This window comes from Patagioenas fasciata, chromosome 18 (genome assembly GCF_037038585.1).
Source record: "Patagioenas fasciata isolate bPatFas1 chromosome 18, bPatFas1.hap1, whole genome shotgun sequence".
NCBI lineage: Eukaryota > Metazoa > Chordata > Aves > Columbiformes > Columbidae > Patagioenas > Patagioenas fasciata.
The window spans coordinates 2,088,636-2,101,375 of NC_092537.1; positions in this window are offsets into that span (position 1 = coordinate 2,088,636).

The following is a 12,740-nucleotide window of genomic DNA, read 5'->3' on the forward strand; positions in this document are numbered from 1 at the left end:
TGAGGGTAATTATCCCCATTACCTCAGCAGGCCTGACCTATTTTCACTGCCTGTGGTTCTCTGCTTTCTGGGAGCGATGAGACTGGTATACAGCAAAGAAAGGGCCCTATCTGAGCCAAGTGCTATTTATTTAGAAGAAAGACTTTTAAGAGAAAACAGATTTTAAGGGTAGTAAATCACTCCGTGTCTCTCTACCTAGAGCTTACTTATCCCCTGATGTTAGATAGACACATTTTGGGGGGTGGGGGTTAGGCTTTTCCTAGAGACTGTGTTTTTCTGGCCAGCCCTGCACTGCTGACTGTCCCCCAATCCAAGGGTCCTGTGGTCCCTTATGCCCAACTGTGGCTCAGCAGCTGCTTCAGTTCGCTGAGACCTTGAAATTAGGCCATACCCTTGTAACTGAGTCCTCAGCATTTGCTGAGAGATCGTTTATTGTGTTGTCCTGCTCGTTCCCTTCCCATTCAGGCAGGAAAGTCTTATACAATAACTTCACCTCGTGGAAAAGGTCACGTACAGAGTTCACAAAACACTGTCTCTCTATTCCTTTGTTTATTGCTTAGTATCCCTATGCCCATCCCATTAACCACAAAACAGGGGAAGATATTTAAAAATACTCTCCATTTCGGCACATCCCCCATAATTTGGCAGTATTTGGGTTGAGGCTTTTGGTTTACATTTATCCCAGTTTCAGAAAAATCAGGACAAAGCTCAGCTGGAGTTTCACAGTTTTGCTGAGTTTCGTAGAGAACCCCCATACCGAACCGCTGCAGTTTTTATAGGGCTCCATCCAGCCCGTAAATCAGTTGAGGTCGACTTGAAACTCAGCCCAGGTATGTCAGGACAGCCCAGCAGCCCCGGGACTGATCCAGACAGCTGCACGGAGCCTTGTGCAGCCCTCACTTCTGCTCCGTTCCTGCTCTGCCACCCATTTTCTCCATGTCCCATCTCTTCTACTACACCTCCAATGGTCCATTGCCACCAAACCTGCCTGCTCTCCCAGTTTGCCGTCACACAGCCCACGTGCATCAACACCAACATCCTCACGTCAGCGATGTCCCGTGGTAGGAACAGGCAGAGCTGTTATCGCTCACTGCAAGCCGCTCTTTCCTCTCTGCATGTTTTTTTTCGAGTGTCAGATGTGGAAAAGCGAACAGGATGATCACTCAGCATGTACCTTGTCTCTGCTGCCCGCTGGGAAGTCACAGCAAAAATGAAAAATGAGAGAGGGATGAATTTAGAAAACACTGAGTTGCTCAAAAGGCAGTGGGGCAAATTAAGTCCAACTCCACTGTGGTTTTTCTGGTCTTGATAGAGTTGCACCGAGCCACAAATACTCAGATGTTCCACTGATTTGTCAGCAGGCAATTGGTAAAGATCTTTCAGCACTTTTACTTCGGGAGTGATCATTCTTCTTCCCACAGAACTCCTGTGGGTATGACGAGGCGTTCCCCAAAGAGCACTCATGAGCTCATCCAGGCTGACCCCACAAAGAAACCTTTGGCCCAAGCGTGAACACGGAGCAGCAAGTGCTCACTTATCACGGCACAACCGCTCGTTGATGCTCCGCTTGGTCTTGCATCAGTTTGCCCACAAGCGTTTCCATGGAAATTAATATGCAGTATCATACCTGTTGTGTCATGCCCGAGCTGCTGTTTTTCCACGGGATGTACCACATGCCAGCCCTAGAAACCCTTGGATCCGTAGGGTGGTGGTTACCCAGTGTCTGTGGAGCAAATGCAAAACATACCCTGGGTCTGTGGAGCTGGGATTACTCTACAGACTGTGACACCTCCACAAAGTGTCTTGTAACCCCTGCAGCCACTGGAGGTTTGCCCACATTAAAAGCTTTTGCAAGGATTTTAGGGGTTGAACGTAATACAGCTGTTGTAAATGTAGATTCAGGGGAAGATGTAGGCTTTAAAATTACCAGGAGAAAATGGACCAGCGGGGTGCAGAGGTGTGTGAGAAAAAGAGTCACATTAAAGGGAAAATCCAGGGTTCCAGGGAGGGATAGTGATGGTCATGTAGCAGGATGAAAGGATGTAACCACATAGTCACACCCAATGTATTACTTTAATTTTCACCTCATCTCCTTAAATTTGCCTCTGGTTTCAGCCACCACCCATCAGAAATACTATTAAATTAACGATATTGTGTTGATGGCAGGGTATTTTCTCTAGTAGAAACACTTTCCTCTGAAATTAAGTCCTCCAGAAACTGCTTTGGAGAGCAAGTCTGATCACATTCAGAGGAAGACATATGATGTATTCATTGTCCACCCCATCAGTTAGATCTGCGAGTCCTGTCGTTATGGCAATTAATTATGTCTTCCAGTGTTTACCCACATTTATGCTGCAGGGACTTGAGGGTTACACAATGCATGCTTGGGGCAATATAATTTCATATCCTCTGGAACCTCCGTGGGCACAGTGAGACCCTTGTGAGAATAATGAGAATTTATTTGCTTTGCCCAGTAGTTTCAGTTTGCGTTCCAAGCGTGATTTTATGTGGGACTCCGGCATTCCTTGTAACGGTGGCACAATCATTTCTAAGAGTTCCTGAAGCATGTTACAAATGTTTACAGCTGGGCCATGTGGCAAGAAGGGGTGGAAGGTAGATATAATCGAAATGACGTTGGCTTGATAACACTAAGTCATCAAAGCATAATTGTGCTAGTTAAAACTTTCCCCATAAGAAATGCCTGTACCACAAATGGAGGCGGTGAGCAGGACTGGTGACCTGACAGCTGTTAAAATTTTGCAGTGACCGTCAAGATCTCTTGAAGAAACCTCAAGCAGGCAGATGGAGTCTGGATGCATCTGGACATCTCCACACGGGAATTGACCTTCACATCCATTTACAGTCGGCAGTTTCATAGGGTGTATCACCAAGACAAGGTAAGGACATGGAAAGCAACACCAGCAAGATGATTAAATTGCGTAATATATACATATATGTATTTATTTTTTTTTCCTATGGTCACCTCCTGCAAAATGTCCATGTTCTCACTCTCTTGCTCTCTCTTAATGTGATGAACTGAGAGACAACCCAAATCTGCAAGTGATGCACATGGTTTTGCACGTCATTTCATGGAAGGTTGTGTCCAGATTATGACTATGTGTTTATATATATACATATACACATTTATATACTTTAAGCAGCTATTCTTCTGCACTTCAGCTTCTGATGGATGAATTGGAACAATCTAGAAAACCCATTTCCATTCTTTGATATTTAAGGACAAGTACCGTAGCTTCCAGAAGGACTTTAATGGCAAGCAAAGTTGTTTTCTCCTTGAGAGACTGATAAAGTGAAACTTATATCTTGCAGCTGCCTTAGTCCTTCTCTTCAAAGCATGCTCACCTCACTCCCCGTGAGACCCGGCGCTCCCCTCCTGGCACGGCTCCTGCCTGCACTTAAGCTGGGCTTAGGGGTATGAGACCCCTCTGGGCTTCTGTTAGGAAGGGGATCAATGCCTTAGCTGCAAAGAAACTGAATCACAATAGGGGTTTCTGGAGAGAGGACTTTTGAAAACATTTTCTGTTTCTAATTTTGGTAAGGAAATAGGCAATTACTGTCTTAAAAAATTAAATGTCACGAAATTTCAAACTCCATTTGTTTCTGATAAATATCTTGCAACTTGTGACAGAGGTTGCTGGAAATCTCCTCTAATAGCAGTGCCATGTTGGCCAAGAAGCGTTTGATCTGTGCTCTAGCCTTTGCTTCATGTGGGTTGGACTGGCCTATAGTCAGATAAAAAAATCATCTGCTTAGTTTACTTTTTTAAAATAAATCTGAGCCAGTCAGTCTTCACTTTAGAGCAGCTATACCCGCTCTATCTGAAGCGGTTCAGACTAGGAACAGGCCAGCACTAAAACACCACTTGCCAGCTTATTTGAACTTTATGGAGTCCGAGGTCTCGATCTATGTGTCTTAGAGCTCTGGCTGAGGTCCAGCTCTACCCACAGCCCTAGAAGGTTTGGTTGGACCGTGTGTACACTGTGGGATGCATATCTGCAAGGTAAAGCATCAGTGTTCACACTCATTGCCATCCAAGTTGTCTCCACGCCTCACCAAGTCATAATTTCTGATGTAAAACATAGTCAGTAGGTTGGGTTTAAATGGCTCTGCAGATATCTGGGCGTCAGCCTGTCTTTAGATTTTTGTTTAACGAGGTTTATTTGGCTCTAATCCAGTCTCACATGAATTTTCAGCCATATAATGTGCTCTGTACTGAAAGTATTTGGTTGAGTTAGGGGAATACCTCAGCATGTACCACTGTGTGTTGGTGTGACAGTAGAGCAGGGTCACCAGTCATGGTGGGACAGGACACCCATCAGACACAGCAGCCTGGGCTTTGGCTCATCTGCCTGCCCGAGGCACTGGGAATTAATTACAAAACCGGAGAAGAAAAGTCAATAACAGAACTGAAATACTCTCATCGGTCTCTCTTGAATTAGATCTCCCAGATAACGTTCTGCTGATTGTAAAATATGATGCCGGGTGAGATAATATTGCTAATTAGAGGGACACTGCGCCCAGTCCTCAGCCGAGTCTTGTGAAGCTCCATGAGGTCATGTATGAATAAGCTCCAAGGAAAAAGGCAAAGTGTCAATAAGGATGAGTCTCTTCGATAGATTCACCTGCGATAAGCATCTCCCTGTGAGTCAGTGCAGGATGAGTAGGTGCTGGAATTTTCACATCCATGTAAAAATAATGTAGTATAAAAAAAAATCCAGTAAATGCCTATTTTTTATTTTTTTTTCCCACGGATTCCATTCAAAATTAGAGATAAGCAACAGGAAATCTGAGGCAGAAAACAAATAGCCAGTATCTGTAGATATTTACTGTCACCCCAGGATGCTCTGCTGATGAGGTAATACTTTGTAGTATGGTGGGGAAAAAAAATACGCACAAAATTATTTCCAGTTGGGTCTGAGGTAGGTCCTGAGTGACCAAAATCCCCGTCCTTTGGACGGCATCCAGACCATATTAGTTGTGTAGGCTGTGTTCTGATTCAGCGTGGAATTTGTTTTTCCCATCACGTGAGAGAGAAAATGTCCAGTCCAAAGAGGGAGATGGCAGCGCGGGCGCAGATCAGCTCATCAGCGAGGAGCGATGCCGCAGACACGCAGAGCGGAGCCATGGGCTTAAGCAACGTGATAACTTTCTCTACTGCCCTGTGGGTAAAAAAAACGTCTTTGAAGGATTAATAACAAACTGTGAAAGCTCACTGGAAATACCTTGCCTGTTTGTTTTGGCTTCCAGAGCATTTCGAAGTGTAATTACCAGCAGTAGAGAAAGTGAGAGGAGGAAAGAAATGGTGTGGTTAGTGCACAGGGTGGTGGCTCAGGAGATCCAGGTTGGTTTCTGACCTCTGTCACGGTCCCGTGTCACACAGGAAAGAGTTTTTAACTCATCTACAGCTCGGGCCTTTTCCTGGGGCAGGGATGATGCTGCCCTTTGCATCTCCTCACTCAAAGGTGCCTTACACAGCCACATCTGCTGATGCTAATGGCATTTGGACAGTGATAACGATGTACATGCTATAAGGGTCCCCAGTGCTTACATATATGTATATGTATGTATATATGTATAGTATGTGTGTATATATATATATATGTGTATATATGTGTGTGTGTATATATATACACACTCACACGTATATATATGAAAAATGTATGTATATTAAAAATATATGTATATATTATATGTATAATATATACATGCGTGTATATATAAAAAAATATATACATGTATATATACACATATATATAATATATATGTATATATTATATATATAATAGATGCATATATTATATTATATATATAGGTATATATTATATATACCTATATTTTTATATATCTATATATTTATATACACATATATATATATACACGTGTGTGTGTGTATATATATATTATATATATATATATATATACACACACACGTATACATACATATATATACACACACACACACTCTTCTCTTAACAGCAACCTACTGCTTGAGATGCAGAATACCCAGAATTCCGGTGCACAGATGCGCATCCTTTTAAACCCGTGGGTACAAACGGATTTGTGCTCCGCAAGAATGCACATCTTTATTAAGGTACGTGTTTGCTGGGCAGTGACAAATCTTTCCTTCGGAACATAGTGATTAAGGTTTAATTTTATTCCGGATTATAGGCGGTTCCGTTTGCAAACCAGCCCTCATCCAAGTTTGCGCACATATCGCCTGGAAATGAACGTTGCTCTCCAACTGCTTAAGCAGCTTTGGAAAAGAAATGATGGTTTGGGGAAGATTAGGAGCATAAGAAAGATTCCTGGGCTAGGAGGAAGTTAAGAGCAAGTGCTATCACGAGTTCAGAAAGAAGTTCTTCCCCCTGTGAGGGTTCGAGTCTTCCAAATCGCTTGGGAGAGCTGGAGAAAGTTGATGGGAAAAGGATGGATTAGTGCAGGTGATGAACTTAGCGATGGTGATATTTCACCCTCGCTGCAGTGACGGGTTTGATTTGTGAAACAGCTTGGAATGAAATGCTGGTAATTTTTCACGGAAAAAAATCGTGGACATAATTTTTGTGTTGCAAAGAGAACAGCAGAGAACTGAAACGCCTGGACACACCATTGTCTGAGTGCTAAAATCACAGAGGGATAGAAAAGTTAACTTTTTTAACCCAGAGAAGTAATATTACAATCATTGTTAATTAAGTAGATTCTACTTATTTATTGTTTTCAAGTATCTGCAGCTCTGCTGATCCATTTTTCAAGGGATTCCCTGGCTGTTTTCTCATGTTCGGTCTCTTTGCTCGTTGGATATTTTGTTCTCTGAAGATTTCTGGGGTTGTTTTGTTTGTTTGTTTGAAATTCCAGATGCAAGGTGTCCCCACAATGTGGTGTAGTGAGAGGAGAAAGCCAGACAGTGGAAACTCCTTTAACCGAACAACATGGAAAAACCCCTCTGGCTCCATCAGCCAGCGAAGGTCGAATGCAGCCAGAGCTACAGCTCCACCAGTGGATCCTAAATCCGGTATTTCACATTGATCCCCCCAGCTTCACAAATACCATATTGACACTGGTGATATCAGCATGATGAAATACAACCAGGACATATAAAAATGACTTCATACTGCCAGATATGCTCACAGCAACCACTGGGACAAAAACAGAAAGGATCTTTTGTAAGTTTAATTAGTTACCAGTAATAATGTATTATTAGAGGAGCTCTGTAGGCTGGAAGAGTGTTGCTTGCTTGGTGCAAAGTGACCATGGTGGTATTTAGGGAGAAGGTTATGAGCTGACAAAAACTCACAGGGTATCTATTTGTTAAAAAAGTAGAGGGGGAAGAGAACAATTCAGATTGTTGCTTGAAAATTTAACAAAATTACTTTTCACATACCTCAGTTACCTCCACCTTCACTTTATATTTGAAAATCCGTGTCTGCAGAGTGAGTCAATAAAAGCCAATAAATGAGAACAGTACGGGACAGATCTTTAGGTTGTATAAATAAAGCGTGGCTCAGGTGACACCATTGGGGCAACAGTGATTTATACCATATAAGGATCCAGCCCATAAACTGGGAATAACTCTTTCTGTGCTGTGATTTATGTTCTCCAGTTATTGACTGCTTAGGAATAAGTCCTCTGTTATAAACAATCTGGGAAGGCAATAGTGGCTTAATGAGACCATGGTTCAAAGCACTGCCCTGTTACACTGACCCTTCTGTAGATCAGAAAGTCTCCTTGATTTAATTACCTTACAGAACACCCGACGAGACAACTCCAAAACACATTTATGCCCATATTTTTGTATTTTTTTTGGACTACACTTGATAGTGATTTACAGTTCAGTCAAGGAACAATTCAGGCAATTGATGAGAATTATTCAGAGGAGTCTGCAGTTTTTATGCAATCATATTTTTCCTTAATTAAAAAAAAAGCCCATTTTGAGCCTGTTAAATTTTTGTCTCCTTTCCCAAGCACAAAGAATACGCAGTTCTGCCTTTTAAATCTAAAGGACCAAAAACGTCAAGAACAGAATTAGGGGAATTAACATTAGATGCACCACACTGCACACATCCAAAATGTTCCCATTAGAAAGTTCACAATTCAGTCTTGCGTGCACTTTTCAGCAGATATTACAGGATTGTTCCACCAGGATTATCTCCTCTTCAAGGAGGTTTGGGTTTTTGTTCATTTTTGTTGTTTTTTTCTTAAAATCTGTGGAATAAAGCAGTGGAAATGATACCATGTTCCCTTCCATTCACAGATGACTCTTCTCCTCTGTCTCAGGATGTCTCACAGTCTCTAATGAGATCAGGCTTAAAACAGCCCCCCAAATTAATGAAATACTGGACTATTACATCTTCACTTCTTCTGGAGCAACGAAACATGCAGCGAACAGACTCGGTTCACACAACCCCCCCATCAAAAATCCTGATAAATATTCAGTCACCACCAACCTACCTGAGCAGCCTTCGAAAAAAATAATTAAAAATACCTTTTCCTGGAGCTTTTCCCTCATCTCCGTGGATTCAAAGACCTTTGTGGTGTAGTTGCCAGAAGTCCCTGCATGATTTAAAAGCTGAAATCCCATTGCATTTTCATAATTTACAGGCGGCTTCCAGAGACTTTGACAGACAATTCCCACTCATCTTTCTCCAGAACTCCCTTCTGAGCATCGCCCACCCTGCTTTACAATCTGCTTTTCACTGAATCTTTCCCTCCCGGTACCTTCCCCTTGGCATTTTCCATCTCTTTCCTTTCTCTGACCCCAGATACTTAATTAATTATCACTAATATTCAAAGTGTAGCAGAATTTTGAACAGAAAGCATCCCACATATTTATACCCTGTGAATACAGTATTTTTCCTTCATCTTCAAGTCCCTTAAGCAGAAACTTACGCTCCATCAGGAGTTAATTCTCTTGGGCAAAGTCATAGTGTATATATTGAGAGGAACTTTAACCCGTGCTGTAAACCACATATTAATATTTAATAAGCCCTTGCCTTCTTTCAAAACAAATAAAATATTATTGCTCTCTGAGCTGAAATGTTTAAATGGAGCAATAATTTATATTTTTCCAAAACAAACAGACTTCAAGTGAAGTTCTTCTGAAAGTATTTGAGGAGACCTTTGTGAATTGGATGGGTGCCTAAAAATAATGTTGTAGACTGTAAAATCTGACAATACCAATAATCACATTGCTATAATTCAGGTTAAGCACCCAACCTTCCTTTGGGTATCAGGACCCTCTTTTTCTTCTTGACATCTAGGGCATCTTAATGTATTCTAGTTGAACATTTAAATCTACAACAATAAGCTCCTCTGGAATATAGAGTCTTGTATTTTTAGGACTGGAAAAGAACATAGGGAGCTTGTTTCTCCCTATTAAAGTGATAATAAGTGTCTCTACTAATAGGAGAGGGAAGAAGAAAAAACAAGAATAATGTGACAATTGTAATGACCCTACTCTGTCATAAAACAAATATGTTAATAGTGAAATACGACCGTCAAACTGCAGAGCGGCTCTGACATCTGGACTGAATTACGGGTGCTGGAAGGGGAGCCTGTGTGTGCTGGCGATGCTGCCCCGGAGCCGTGGCAGGTGGATGGACAGACAGAGCATCCCACCCGTCCTGGATGCTCCTCCAGCTGGAGACAACCCGGCCTGGTCCCTCAGAACCCAGGGATGCTGCTGCATCAACCAGAGTGGAACCAACAGCGATGTCCCCACCAGTCCAACAGGTTCCCCTGCAGAGGTTTGCAGCCTGCAGCTGAAAGAACAGATTGACTTCTAAGGGCTCCTACACATGCATTTCTCTGCTGAATTGCAGGCTGGATCTAATCATTGGTGCAATAAAACATTCCTGCGTTTTCAATGGTTTTTTTCTTTGCTTCGTTCAGTGCAAGGCAAGAGGAGAAGGGAAAATAAATGTGTTTTAACACCTGGTGGCCAATGGTAGGCTGCTCAGCCCCAGCCTAAGCAAGAAAACTTTAAGCTGCTAATGCCCTCCTAAAGTTTGATAGTCACGATTTCAGGAGCACTCACCAGCCCCAGGTGCTGCCCAGTCCCGCCAGGTCCACGTTGGAATCCTGGGGCTGGGATGATGCTGCATCACCTGTAAGCTCAGGGTCTGCTGAAGTCACCAGGGCTTTGGGAACCGAACACCTGTAGGACACAGAGCAGGCTTAGCTCAGACCTTGAAAGAAGAGAATTATGTTAATAAAGGGACCTGGATCCTTCCAAGGTTTAAATTCAACCCCAAGCTGCTGAGGGTCTGGCACCTGGTGAACCATTAGCAGCGCAGCTCCCAGGGGATAAAATACAAAAGGAAAATAGCTCCGTGCAAAAAGAAAAATGACACCAATAACAACATAACAAAGTCCTCCCATGTATCAAATGGCTAAAAGGGCTGCGAGCAAATCCTGTCCATTATCAGGCAAAATATGATTAAAATTATGCCTGTAAGCTCCTTAAGAGAATAGATGTGGTATATATAAAAGTTATATGTACCTCAGGGTTTCCCTGTGTCTCTGCAGTCAGATTGGCAGCTTTTGTTCAGAGGGTACTTGAATGGGGTGTCCTGGGCTTTGCGCTTCCACCTGATGCTGAGGTTGGGTACCACACCAGCACAACTGCAAAAGCCAACCCAGGCTACTCTTTTATACTACAAACGGGACAAAAGGCACCAAAATCATGGTGATGTACACTACTGACAACACGTCCAGGCTTTTGACTAACTGCAAATCAATGTGACACAGTGGAGATTCAGAAAGTGCAATTGGGTTTGGTGTTAATTCAGTTATTTCATTGCCCAAGCCCTACCGCACAGAACCAGCCACACTGAGGGGAGAAAGCACTTCCTGCAGGACCTCCCTTCACCTCAATGTTTTGTTCCCCTCGATATTTTTGTGTGTTCTCCTTAGCCCAGTTTCCAGTGCTCCCAAGTGATGGGGACTCCGGTCCAGGCAGCAGCTGAGCAGTCCTGTTTATTTATAAGAATCAGCCAGAGCCACACAAAAGGTTATGGCTACAGGCCAAACGTCTTTGACATCATAGCTTGTCATTAATGGCATAAATCCTCCATGATTTCATTTCCCAGTCAGCTAACCAGCATCTAGCACAGATTATTTTAAAGGAAAAAAATGTCTAAACATTTACCTTCAAACCCCAAACAGATCATATCGTTCTATTTTGCCTTCCCAATATTAAATATATTCTCTTGCATATGGCATTTTTATTACAGGTTGCGACCAGTCATGGAGCTTGTTTCAAAGCAGATACGTACAAAGAGAAGTTTTCTTATTGTTCCCTAAGGGGGGAAACAAAAACACCATTTCATTTAACAAAACCCTTGCTAACCACAGTACTTTGCTTTTCTAATGTGTTTTTGTTCCCCTGCTTGTGCACCAGATCTCTATCTGGTCATTCATGTGGAGGGAAAGAAAAATTAAGAGATTGATCTCTCTGCTACAGCTGCTTAAATCGGAGAACATTTAATGTGGACAGGCCAGGGCAGTTTAACTTCAGAGCGTGCCTGTCCCTTCTTTAGCATAAAATGATCGTGGTTATGTGTGGAACATCAGCAAATGACTCAGGACACGATGTAATGCCTATTTTAATCTAAAACACCTCAGTCTTGTAAGTCTTACTGACCTTGGTATATTTGCTGATGGAAAATACGCTGCTTGCTAATAAGCCTTGGACCAGTCTGTGCTGGTGATGTTAGATTAGGCCTAAAAAGCATGAGTCTTTCAAACCAGGGCTGGTACTAAACCTGCAGGGGCAAACTGGGTATTCAGTTGTGCTTGCGTGCAAAAGCAGACGCTCAAAGAGTCAGTTTTCATCTCACTTCTTTTGTGTATAAAGCTGAAATCATTGATATTAGTCCAAATTACACTGTTTGAGGGCAAAAGAACCTGACGGGGCTGCCTCCAGAAGAAAATGTCCATAATGTGATGTACAGCACTCACTTATCAGCTCTCATCTCAAAAATGCCCTGCAAGAAGTTAATTATGTGCAACTACAGGTTAATTCTGAGACCCTAATGAATTCAAAAGCAGAAAACTCAGGGTGCCAAGGGCCAGGGCAGCACAGCCCCAGCCTGAGAAGGCACCTGTGAATATTCCCAATGCAGAAAACAGTAAATCGGGGCACACGAGCAAGACTGGCCAAGCAATCACAGCATCCCCACTCCCTCTGACCCTCCCGCAGTGCTCACAAGGACAGAACTGGAGCCGGACATCATGGCATGAACCCAAAGCTCCCCTTGGAGCCATTACTTGTGCCTTCACTTCATGCGAACCCTGTACCCAGAAGAACACCAAAAGGACCTCCCGCACACCTTAGTAAATATAAATTAGAGGTTTCCCCGTTTTTTTTTGAGCTGTTTGGAATCCCAGGGGGCACCCGCGACCAAACACCACCCAGCCGTGCAGGCAGCACGGATGTGTCAGAGCGCTCGTGCGAGAGCCAAAGTTAAAACACGCCTGCAAAGCACCAGTAGCTCCGTTCTTATGACTAACGCATCCCAAAGGTGCCATAACATGCACTGATGCAGTGAATGCTGGGGCTCTGGAAGGAGCACAGGGAGAGGAGGAGCTACAGACAAGAGTTTCTTCGGAAAGCCAGCAAGTTATTTTTCCACAATTTATCATACTACTTTTACACCGCGAGTTCGCCTTTTCCTCCAAGTGCAGAGATGAAAAGTCACACAGCTCCAGCATGAATTAAGCCA